The sequence below is a fragment of the Sorex fumeus genome, unplaced genomic scaffold (genome assembly GCF_029834395.1).
Source record: "Sorex fumeus unplaced genomic scaffold, SorFum_2.1 ptg000075l, whole genome shotgun sequence".
Lineage (NCBI taxonomy): Eukaryota > Metazoa > Chordata > Mammalia > Eulipotyphla > Soricidae > Sorex > Sorex fumeus.
In genome coordinates, this window is record NW_026606132.1 from 7,045,875 (window position 1) to 7,058,888 (window position 13,014).

At 45.4% G+C, this 13,014-nt stretch overlaps 1 protein-coding gene across 2 annotated transcripts in view; it reads left to right on the forward strand.

Moving 5' to 3' along the window:
• The first annotated feature begins 10,474 nt into the window (after window positions 1-10,474).
• Window positions 10,475-13,014, forward strand: part of FHL1 (four and a half LIM domains 1) — a 75,805-nt gene continuing 73,265 nt past the window's right edge. For both annotated transcript variants that reach the window (XM_056130309.1, XM_056130310.1), the window contains exon 1: window positions 10,475-10,618. The gene's annotated coding sequence lies outside the window, so the exon portion shown is untranslated. The remainder of the gene's footprint in view (window positions 10,619-13,014) is intronic.

Consider the following 13,014-nt stretch of genomic DNA (forward strand, 5'->3'; position numbering starts at 1 on the left):
CTAGGTTATAAATATCCTTGGGCCACATAAAGAAATGCCAGGATTCCGTGCACACATTTAGTTGGAAGAAATCCATTTCTAGACTCAAAACTTCCTAAAACTTACATGCTGGAACCTTCTTTGGCAGGTGGGTTATGTTTTCTCATCTCCTTTCTCAAGGATTTCTCTAGGCCACAAAAGAAAGGGAAGCCTCTGCCTCCTCCTCCACCTCTTTTGCTAATCTGACATCAGTGCATTGCCCCCAAGGCAGTAGGGGTTAGAAACCTCCAGGGCAGCAAACAAAGGAACAGCCTAAATGCGGGTGTGGTGTGGAAAGTGAATGACCTTAATCACTGCTTAACAAGACCTTTTGCAACACAGGTGGTTTCTAATTCTTATGCTTTCAACAAAATCCCTGAAGGATCTAAGGGAATTGTCGGCTAGCAAATCATTACAATTTCATTTTCAGGATAAATCATGGTGGGATTTGTTGGCTATGATGCAGAAGAAACACACACACACACACACACACACACACACACACACCAAAAAAAAAAAAAACTGTGACGATGCTATGAGAAAAACTTTCCGTTTTCTTCTGTGTGAACAAGGCTTCTTTGTGTTTGTAATTTTAAGCGCTAAAAATCAAAGTAAAATCTCTACAGGCTCATTCTGGCAATATCTGATCTTAATCCACAGTGCATGATCTAATTGAAAAATAACACTGCATCCATCTCAAAGAGATTTGTTTCTGCCCACCCACCCCCGCCACATTTTTTTGTGTTGTATATTTAAATTATTTTCAAGGGTTGGAGATGTAACAGCAGTCGATCACTTGCTTGAATGTGTGAGGTCCTGGGTCCTGTGTTTGCAAACAAAAAATCATTTTTTCAAATTTTATAAAATATTTGTGGTTAAGACATTATTTTCACTTTTGTTTGGGGGGTCTCCTCCCATTCATACTGGGGTTCATCCAGGCTACATCCAGCAGTGCTTGGGAGGCACTTCCGTGCTGGGCATCAAACCTCCGACCCAGTACATGCTGGAATTACATTCCACCCTCTGAGGTATTTCCCCAGTTCTAAAATATTTGCTGTTTTTGTTTTAAAATCAATTGCATAATAAGGTTAACTCTATGCAGAAAACATTTTCAAACATGTACAGCTTGGTGGTGATAGGAAATATTAAAGGCTAATTTCCATTTAGAAATGCATTTTCATTGCAGAGAAGTATATGCAAAAAATCAAAAATAGATTTATGCCTAAAGTATGTTACATTAGGACAAAATTCTATGAAAGGAATGGAATGGGGGTCTGAGTTTAAGGAATAAAAGGAAACAATGCAAAATTTCCAACTATCAAAGATTAATTATCATATACTCTTAAAATAGCTGATGGTAGATGGCTCTTGTATTCATTTTCAATTAAGTAGATTTTAAAACATGATGTGACTTTAGCTTTGTATGTCAACACTTAAAAATAAAGTATTTTTTGTATTAAAAATAATTTCCTTTGTGATTAAACACAGGATGTACATTATATATCAATGTGTAGCATTTAAGGGGCCCTCAGAATGTAAAGGTTATTTTTGGGAGACAATTCTATAAATTTATCTTAATTAAATTGCATTTCACTTAGAAATAAGTTATTTGGTTGTCTAAAATAAATAAGTACTTGTGTGAGTTCCACTAGCTGCACAATTGTCGTTAAAGTGCTCTACTTCCCTCCAGAGAACAAAAAGCTCTTAGATTTAATTTTTAAAAATAAGAGAAGTTTATGGAAAGTGCTATGATAAAAGAGATTACTTTTAGATGTGGTATCAGCGAGACACTTGAGAAACTTCTGGAATTAGACAGATCTTTGTAAAATAGATTTTGACTAGGGGAGCTACTGAGTGAGGGAAAGTTAGGAAGGATTCATTCATTCATTCATTCATTTATTCAAGAACCAGTAAGCAGTAGTATATCAACTAAATATAATAAATTAGCAGACCAAAAATATCCTGGTTATACAATACACAAACTGCAAAAAAATGGGAGATGTTTTGGAAATTCTGAATAGTTGTTGATATTAAGGAATTTTAACTAATTGCTTTTCAGTGTAATAACATTATATCTTTGTTTTAAAAAAGAATGTTTTGTCTTTTAGCAATAGACCCTGTGATATTTTCAGATAAAACGAGTGCTACCTTTACCCTAAAATAGACCACTCACTGTGTGAGTGCAAGTGTAATGGAGAAAATGGGTGGAAATACAGAAATGGGAAAAAATTGTGTCATGTTGATAATTGTTTCAAAAGGATATAGGTTAAATTCATTGTTTCCTTTTGTCTATTTTTGTGTATGATTTTTATATTGTCACATAAAATATTTTATTTTATTCTATTGTTTGGTTTCTGGGTCACACCCGGTGATGCTCAGTGGTTACTCTGGCTCTGCACTCAGGAGTTACTACTGGCAATGCTCAGGAGACCATATGGGATGCTGGGAATTGAACCTGAGTCGACCGCGTACAAGGCAAATGCCCTACCCACTGTGCTATCTCTCCAGCCCCTGTCACATAAAATATTTTAAACAGAAATACTGATTTAATTCCTACTATTGTTGTAAAACACTAGAAGAAAGAAGAAAGACACATTTACTTCAAGAAGTCTATCACAAGGTTAGTGGGAAGTGGTCACTTTGCAGAGGAATTGAGTGCTGAAAGAAGGTAAAAATATACATGATACCCTTTCAGTAACAGTAACACAGTAATCAGTAACAAACCACAGTGCCTAAAAGGAAAAAAAAAGGAATATAGAGGTAGGCTGAGGGTAGCAGTTTAACTTGGGAACATTGGTATAGAAAGACATAAACACTAATGAAGGGATAGGTGTGTGACCATTGTATCTCATTCATTCATTGTAATTCATTCGTTCATTGAATCTCATTCATAATTAACTCTGTATCTCACTGAAAGAAAGAGAGAAAGAAAAAGAAAAGAAAGTAAAAAAAAGAAGAATGACACCCTAGTGCTCACTGAGTTCTATTGATAAGGGCTGAAAAGAGTTTAGCAGTTTCACCCTCGCACAGGGTAGGGGAGAGGAAGCCACACCAGAAAGAAATAGTCATTTTGTATGACCATAATGAAAGTGAGGAACCCTCTTCTTTTATTGTGCTCAAAGTAAACTGGCTTGGGTTGTCGACCCTGGGGACATGTTATGTTATTGTGGGTGCTACAACCAGTGGTACTCAAGCTCTGTGCTCAGAAATCACTCTTGGTGATGCTCAGGGTACTATATGTGATGTCGGGAATCAAACCAGGGTCATCCATGTTCAAGGCAATCACCTTGTTCCTTGAGGAACAAATAAAATGAAAAGTAAATATAATGATGCCAGAACTACTATGTAATGCACTGTCAAGAGCTTCAGATTTTCAGACATAATTTTACTTCTTTTGAGGGAAGAAACACTAACTTGATTGCTTTGCCTGCTAATAAATGCTTTACATTTCTTTCCAGGGGTGCTTTATATTCTCATGAAACCTAAGACCTGTCTCCTCACGCCTAGCTTTTAATTCAAACAGAGATGGGGGGAAAGCTCAGATCTGAAATCATGCCATCTGATTTTAGTCTATTTCATTTCTTTTCGCTTCTCAATGCTGAAAACATTACCAGAATGAAGCACATGGTTCATAATTTGGGCAGCCTCTTTCCTTTTATCCATTTTTGCTTATTCTGCAACATAGCCCCCCCTGCATATTTTAAGTGAAACAATGTGTTTCTATGACCCAAAAAAGTTGAGTTCAAATCCAAGAAGATGAAGTGTTGAGAGGCAAGCAGAGCTGACCTCTGGTACACACCAAGAGGAACTACGTGGGAGATCTGTGTCTAGTACCTTGTAGGAACATTTCACTAATATTTGCAGAAGGAAGGGAAGGAGGGGGAGGAGAGAAGGGATGTGAAGAGGGGAAAGGAAAGGAGAAGGAAAGAAGGAATGAACCACAAGTAATATTGATTGAATGCCAAAGGCTGGCTGGAAGATTACCAGGGAAGAGTACCCTTCACCAGAGACTTACATTTTGGGTTCCTCTTGGCTATTTCTTTGGGGGTGGAAATCTGGTCAAAGGATTCCTTGCAGCTATGCTGATCATTAGAGTGTTGAACTCAAGTAAGGAGCCCTCAGAGATTTCACCAACAAAATGGTTTTATTCAGAAAGAACACCAAAAAGGATTTGGTAAGTGACTTCTCATGGTGAGATTTATACTCACTTTCTCTAATTCAAGGCTGGTGCTCCCTTAAATATCATCAGAGGGGTAATGGTTTAAAGAGGCATGTTAAGCAAAATAAAGCTGAGGGAGGCAGGATAAATACCAGATTATTTTACTGATCTGTGAATAGACAGAGACAAAACAAAGGAATAGACCCTTGAACTTGGATCACAAAAAATGGATTAATGAGCACTGGAGGGGAGGTAGTGGGAGGGGAATGAGAATGAGACTGAAGGTGGCATGGACACAGTGATGGAAAGTTCTGGACACTTTGATGGTAGTGGTGTCCAGTAACTTTATATATCAGTAGCTGGCTGGAGCAATAGCACAGCGGTAGGGCATTTGCCTTGCGCACAGCCAGCCCAGGCAAGCCGGGTTCGATTCCTCCGCCCCTCTCAAAGAGCCCTGCAAGCTACCAAGAGTATCTCGCCCGCACGGCAAAGCCTGGCAAGCTACCCATGATGTATTTGATATGCCAAGCACAGTAACAACAAGTCTCATAATAGAGACGTTACTGGGCCCGCTCGAGCAAAATCGGTGAACAATGGGAGGACAGTGACAGTAACCATAATACTTTAGCACTACTGTAACACTTATTCCTAAACTATTTTTTAAAGGCTCCTTCCTTCCATCCTTCCATGGAAGCTAGTCATTCCATCTTGACTTCCTGTCGGAGACACAGGAAATATTAGATCCTCCCATAGTTTGCTGATTACATGCATATCAAAGGGAATTCTCTTTTAACCGACTGACCTTATTTTAATAGGCTTTTGTATATTAATTTTCACAAGAGCCGTCTTGGGATCAATATGGGCAGATCAGTGTCTTTTCTTAGCAAGCTGGCGTCTCTACTGCCTTCTAGAAAGATCACATTGCCATGATTCTGAGGGTCAGAATGGGAAGAAGATAAGCTCGGGCGGGTGGTCCAGAGGGAGAGAAGAGATTGCAATGGCTTATACTGCTTGATATATCCTGAGAGGCCAGCTCCAGACCTTGCACCCAGAGAAAAACATAAGTCATCAGGTTGGATTTGCTTGCTGTATATAAAGGCGTGGCCACCTCGCACTTGTCCCTCAATTAACATTAATTTCCATAGTCATATAGCCGAGACACCTGTCAGCAGTGGAGGGCCCCAACCTTCTCTTGGAATCCAGCTTTATTCCATGTCACCTAGTCAGGGACTTGACTCCTTTAGGAAGCATTTTCTCTCTCTCATACATCAAACCCCCTACTGCTTACAGTAAAGGTGCTCTCAACAGCTCCAACAAATCAGCTGCTTGTTACACGGGGTTCCCGTCTCAACAGTGCTGATTGCCTCCTGGTGAAGAAGTTTCACTGAAAACCCAAACCAATCACATGCAATTACAAAACGATGTCATTTGGGTGGGAATCCTCATGATAGTACAGGCACACAACTAAATGGGCAGTTATAACAGTGGGGAGCAGAATGAACAACTAAGACAAGGACTGGAAAACTGGCAAGCAGGTCACTGGTGCTTGGATCCAAACGGTTCCTCACAGAAGGGAAAAGCCACTTGTCTGAGGGTAAAAAAACCCTGTGGCTTTCTCCAAAACCTGGAAAGGTTTCAGGCTCATGGGTGCCGAGTCCAGCAAGCATCTGAGATTGGCTTAATCTGTCACAGAAATTAGGAGGTGTGCTATGAGGATTACCTATTCATTTTACTTTAGGTGGGGCTTGCCCTTCCTTTACATGTCTGTTTATCGGAGTCTTCACAAATAAATGATTGCTTTTTGAAATACTATTTATTGTAGTTTAGGAAGTTACAATGGTGTTAACATTTATGGCATTGATGTCAAAACTTTTGTTTGTTCGGGGGCCGCACCTACAGATGCTCAGAGCTTATTTCTGGCTCTGTTCAGGGATCACTGCTGGTGGTGTTTGGGGGACGATATGGGATGCTGGGGATCGAACCCAGGACAACCATGTGTAAAGCAAATGTGCTACCCCTGTACTATCTCTCCAGATCTTTGTTGTACAAACCTACTATACCCCACCATCATCAACGTGCCCACAATCCTCAGCACTGTCCTTAAGTCTCTTGATTCAGTCTTCTTTCTCTGCCTCCCAACCCCAACATTCAGTAATACTGTTCTGTGTTCCACTGCCAAAGAGTTGTCATCATTCAGTTCTGGCTATGTTCTTATTTTGACTATCTGCATCCTGTAAATACATGTGGTTGCTTTTTAATTGATAAGTTAGTCCTCTATCTCGATTGCCCCCACATTCTGATCAGCCAGAGTCATTCCCTGTATGGTCTCTGTTTCAACTCAGTCCTCTTTTCAAATCCATTTTACTAATTTTTCCTTCTCCCCTCCACAGGCACCATGTTAATCGAAACCACCCCCAGGTTTGATTACGACTTTCGGGAAAGTCTTCTAAATACTCTCTGCTTGAGATCTTTTTTATTTGGGGGAGAAGATTTGTGCCACCCCAATCTGTGCTCAGAAAATGCTTCTGGCTCTGTGCTCCGGAGGTCACTGCTGGTGGTGCTGGGACTATTATGTGGTGTTGGGGATCAAACTGGGGTGACCACATGTCAGGCAAATGTCTTAACCCACTTTAGCCCTCTCCTTGGCACTCTGCTTTGATTCTTATTTTGAAAAATTATTAAAGTTTTATGATTTACAAATTTGTTCATAGTTCCAGCACCAATCCCACCACCAGTGTCAACTTTGCTCCACCAATCTTCCCATTTCCCTTCCATATCCCCAGCCTGTCCTCCAGAGAGGTTCTTTTTAAGTTCGGTTGTTAAAGTCTGGGTGTCCTGATTTCAGTGATGCTGTCTCTGTGGTTTAGCTACTTAGCTCTATCAATCATCCCTTAACATCATAGACATATCTAAATTCCCTTGACCCCTGACCCCCCTTGGTTTCTCACTTGTCTTTTCTCCCTTCCCCTCCATTCTATTTCTTTCCTTCTCCTCCCTATACCCTGGGGGCTTAGTGTAATTTGAACTTTTGTCCACACAGAGGTCTGGATGGTCTTTACAAAATCTAAGTTAGGAGCCAAAGAGATAGTATAGTGGATTGGTGCTTGTCCTTCATGCAGTCAACCCAGCACCGGATATAGTCATCGAAGTCCAATCAGGAATGATCCCTGATGGGGGTATGGTGCTGCCAGCAGGTCAATCTGTACCTGTGAGGCGAGTGCATCAGCAGCCTGATGGCGCCTTCAGACTTCTAGATACCCCAAAATTGCTACTGTGCCTTTGGCCAGACCCCAAAAACTTGGGGCAAAGTTTACCAAGAAAGTAAATGGCCAAAAGTTAGGTATGTGGGAAACACACCCATAAACCACCTCCGGCTCAGCTATATAATTGGAGGCATGGCCTCTCTGGTTCCAGGAATGATCCCTGAGCACAACAGAGCCAGGACTAAACCCTGAGAACTACTGATGTAGTGCAAAAAAAAACAAAAATAATTGTAAATTGAGGCCAGAAATGTAACTCAGTGGCAGTGTATATGACTCACAATTATAAAGTCTTTGACTTGAACCTTGGCACCACAAAAACTATTGAACATGAAATGGAGGAATGATAATTAAGGACAGACACTCCCGTATAGGAACATTGTGTGCATGAAACTTAATCATGAACAGTATTGTAAATCATGGTGCCTCGATGAAAATAAATAAATTTTAAAAGAAGCTACTTCTAAAATATTAAAGATATAAACTAAAGTTACTCAGTTTTATGATTTCTCTTGCCTATACAGGAATAAAAGTGTTTATTATAAACTGGAGCGATAACACAGTGGGTAGGGCATTTGCCTTGCATGTGGCCGACCCAGGTTCGGTTCCCTTATCCCTCTTGGAGAGCCGGGCAAGCTACCAAGAGTATCCTGCCCACACGGCAGAGCCTAGCAAGCTCCCTGTGGTGTATTTGATAAGCCATAAACAGTAACAAGTCTCACAATGGAGATGTTACTGGTGCCCGCTCGAGCAAATCCATGAACAACAGGGGGACAGTGCTACAGTGCATTATGACACATATTTGGTTTTCTTCTTCTCACCCATGCACATGTACATCATAACTGAAATAATACCCAGCAATGAAAAGAATGACTATGGATATCTGCAACAGCCTGGATGATTCTGAAGGGAATTCAGGTGAGTGGAGGGGAAGTGAATTTCTAAAGGTGTGTTCCTATGAGTCACTTACCTAACACACTCTTCTGTAGTGACAAAACTATAGAAATGGAGGGTCAAGTAGAGGTCACCAACGGTGAGGGACTGAGGGAACTAAGCAGAGTGTACAGCTCTAAAGACCAATAGGATGACTCTCAAAATCACCTAACCGGGAGCTGGAGAGATAGCACAGCGGGTAGGGCGTTTGCCTTGCACGTGGCCAACCCAGGTTTGTTTCCCGGCATCCCATGTGGTCCCCTGAGCACCGCCAGGAGCAACTCCTGAGTGCAGAGCCAGGAGTAACCCCTGTGCATTGCTGGGTGTGACCCAAAAAGCAAAAAAAAAAAATCACCTAACCCTTCTGTCTCTTGGCTGTGGTAATAAAATTGTGTGGAATTAAACCCCCAGGGGTAGGAATAAAACCAGAGAAATCCAATGAGGCTAGGAGACTGTGGCCATGTTAGTTTCCTAGTTGTGATCCTGTGCATCTGGGAAATACTGGCCAGGGGTAGATGGGTTTTCTGCCATTATTTCTTTACTTATACACAAACCTGCAATAACGTAAAAGGAAAATAAAAGGACAGTGGTGAAGGATCACGGGTACTCTGGTGGTGGTTATTTGTAGTAAGTGTCCATCAATAATATAAACTGAAACACTATTGTCACCAAATCACCCAAATTTTAATTTAAAATAACCGTTAAAGGGGGGAGGAAACAAAAAATAGAGCTATTACGGCAATTCATATCATGTCCGTGTCATGCCTTGGGGTTCATCAGCCTCCTGTGGATTTGGAGGGGCACACTCAGCGGTACTCTGGGGTTACTCCTGGCTCTGTGCTCAGGGATCACTCCTGGTGCGACTCGGGGGATCATATGGGGTGGGATCATAGGGGGTGCTGGGGGATCAAACCTGGGTTCCCCAGCTCGGTGTCCGGCAAGCACACTACCCACGGTACCATCACTGGCCCCTTCCTGTGGATTTTTGTATACAATGACCTCAGCCACCTGTTTGCCCTATACCACGCATCTCTCCGTGGCTCTCCCAACACTGCTCACCATCACCACCCTGAGAGGTGCCAGGACCTCTGAGAGATGCCAAGATCTGTGCCCACCCCTCAGCCCAGCCTTGACGTCGCTCTCACTGGGAAAGCCTTTCTCTCCTGTTGCTTCTTTCGTAACTTTCCCTTTTGTAACCACCCAAGTCGCACCTCTCTCCCCCCTGCAGAGGCCTTGACTTGTCCCCCACTTGGCTGGCCTCATCTTCTGCATCACCATCCCTCTAGCCCATCACAGCAAGATCTCAGGTCGGGCGGCCAGTGGCCTGCGTGACTCTGCGCCCGTCATTCCCCCAGCTCCTGGCTCCGAGTTTGGCATCAGGCGAGGGCCTCCTCGCCTTGAATGTGCCGCTCTGCCCTCTGAGCGTGTGCACAGTGTTCCGGGGAGGGGGGCATCGGTGGCTTTGGGCTGGGGCTCCTTCAGCTCCCCTTCAGCCTGCTACTAAGAAGGTCTGGAGGGGGGAGAGGAGAGGTCTGCCCAGGACCTATCAGGCTTCATGATGGGGGGGATTAAATGGGGCACACTCCGGTCAGAAGGTGCTTTGCTAAGTGCACCCGTCGGTAGGGGCCCCTGGCGAGGCCACACGCCACCCCCCGCCCCCCGCCCCTCTTTGTTGCTCCCACAGCCCCTGCCTTGGCCGTGGCTGCCTGCAGTGACTCGTGACTCCCAGCAGCCTCGAAGGCTGTGGCGCGAGGCAAGTGTGTGAGTCCCGGGGTGGCGTGGGAGGGGGCGGGTGACCCGGGCTCCGCACCCCCCCACACACACCACCTCCATCTCCCGCCCTCCATCCTCCGGATCTCCCGCTGAGATCAGCCCCCTGGGGACCACCACCTCGCGGCCCCCTTCCCCCAGCGTCCCCGAGGGGGTGGCGGTGGCGACCGGGTGGCTCCCAAGAGCGGGGCCCTTTTGGGTGCGCGCCCCCCCCCGCCGAGCGGCTCCCGCGTGGAAGCGTGCGCGCCCCCCGCACCGCAGCCCCCGCGGGCAGAGCGCGGGTTGGCGCGCGCCCCGCCCCGCCCCGCGCCCTCCCTCCCTCCTTCCCTCCCCCCTCCGTCCCTCCCTCCCCGCCTCCCCCGCGCGCCCCTCCTCTCGAGCCCCTCCGCGCCCTACATCCCCCGCCCGGCCGGCCCGGGGCTCAGTCGGTGCAGCGGCGGCCGCCGGCGGGAGCGCGGCGCGGGCCAGCATCCCAGCCGTAAGCCCGCTTTCTCTCGGCGCGGGGTGCGAGGGGACCCGGAGTGGGGTGCTGCGGTGGGGGTGGGGGGGTGCGCACCGGCCTGCAGCCGGCCGGACGGCGGACGCGGGCGGGGGAGTCCCCTCGGGGGCGTGCCTCGGGCGTTCGCCCTGCCTGGGAGTCGGGGCGCCGGGAGGCGGTGGGTTGGGGTGGGGGGTTCTCTTTTTTCTCGTCCGTGAACGGGTGAGGAGGGAGTGCGGGGGGGCCCTCGGTTTTGTGCCCCCGGGTGGCGGGCCTGGGCGGGGGGGCCGTGGTGGGACGGGGCGGGGGGCACTCTAGGTAGCTCTTTCCACCCGGGGAGTTTGGCGCGGGGAGCGGGTGAAGGTGAAGTGGGAGCCCCCTCCCCTGGATTTTCTCGAAGGGCCGGGATGGTGGGGCCGCGAGGGGGTGGGGGGCCCTGCGGTGGTTCGCGCGACGCGGTAGGGGTGGGGGATGGGGAGGAGAGGGTGTGTAGGTGAGGGGGAGGTCCGCCGGGATTTTCTCGAAGGGGAGGCCGTGAGGGGTCACAGGAGGGGAAGGGTCGGCTGCACGGGGGGGAGGGGAGAAGGGTAGAGGTGGGGATGGGGAGCGGGGGGATTCCAGCTCTGTGGGGAGCCCTCGGAGGTGGGTTTTCCAAACTGCAGGGTGTGACCTTCCCGTCTTGAACTGCGTGCAATTCCTACGAGGAGGTGCCGTCTGTTCTAGGCTTGGCAGGAGAGATATCTGCTTTCGAAGTTTCTCGTCCTTTCCTAGTGGTCCCTTCTCAGTCACTAGCCCAGGGCTAGGCAGGGGTTTGAAAAATCAGCCAGGACGGACTTGAATGGGTCGTTTTCAGCGCCGGGTTTTCTGTATTGGCGGCGGGGGGGGGGGGGGGGCGAATTGTGTGCGGTTCTCAGGCTGGTTTTGCTCTCCCTTTACAATTAAAAAAAATCACGGTACTAGGAAAACCCACTGGGAAAAGAAGAGAACAGGCTTATTAGGGGACTCCAAAGGTTTGTTTAATGAATTTTCCGAAGGGCAAGAGACATGTTGTAGTATTTTACTTGGCTTTCAGAGGAGTAGGAGTAGAGTGAACGTATGCCTTGGCGTGAAGTCCTTAATATTCATTTAAATTATTCCAACGAGATGATCTGAGGCGCCTTTGGTTTGGATTTGGAATAGATCCAGGTTTTCTAATTGGAGCCATCATTTTGTAATTGCCCGTAATTCTTCCCTGGGTTATCAGATCTGTGGCAAGTGAATAGAGCAGCAGGAATACGGTATTTTGCCTTATCTTGATTAAGACAGATTTAAGGTAAATTTTATTGTTGCTCCATGAAAGTGAAGACATTTGCAGACTAGCATCCGTTTAAAATACAGGCCCTTTGAAATTTGGCAGAAGCATTTCTCCCCAGCTCATGGCCAGAAACCTAACCCTCCCCATCCTTCACACTAGAGGAGCAAGAGCTTCTGCAATGGTACCTTTGCCTTTGGAAACTCACATTTGCTTTAGGAAGAATACATACTTTAAAGGCCTTAGTCCTTTCATGTGGTGAGGCTATACAGGCTTTTCCATTTTGGTTGCATACGGTTCCAATCTAATCTTTACCTTCAGTCTCTACTGAAATGCTTCTTTAACGTTTTGAAGAGCACATATAATCTTTATGCAACAGGAAAGTGATCAGATAGATAGCCTATGATTTTGAATAGCCCACCTTACAATTAAGCATATGGGTCATAGAGATTAACCTACAAAGTTTTAGAATTTTAATCTGTTGATCTCATTGAAATTCTGGAGAAATGGTGTTTTTCTTTTTCAACCAAGCCTAGATTTTTGACTGAAAAATATTTTTTAATTGGTGTGAGGCTTAACTTAGTAAAATTCCTCTTGTGTGGTGTCAGTGCTTTGAAGCTAATTGAATATGTACCAAGTTAATGGAGCACTGAAGTCAGATAATTATTGTCTATTTATTCACTGGAAATGTTTATGTAAAAATAGATTTTGGGTTCTCAAAGATTGATGAAAATACATTTTATAAATTAACACTACTTAGTCAACACTATTGTGTTTACTATTTCTAATGCTAATGTGATACCCATTCTACACACAGGCAAGTGCCAGAAAATAGTGTTTTGAAAGTCCATTTAAATCTGCTTGGTGTGTTTCACCCATGAATAGGATGTGGGAAGTGGTAAAATCTTTCACAGAGAGAAGTATGCCAAAGGGTGGGGGACCTGAAATTTCTCCAGACAAAAGGAGTAACTGGAGTGTCACTTACCCAGCTTTTTGAGAATCATTGTTGCTGTGCAGCACTGGGAGAGGGTTGAGAGATTAAAACTTTTAGAAATCAACAAGAACATGATTAAATACATTTCTAAATGTCCCTAAAGGATTTTGC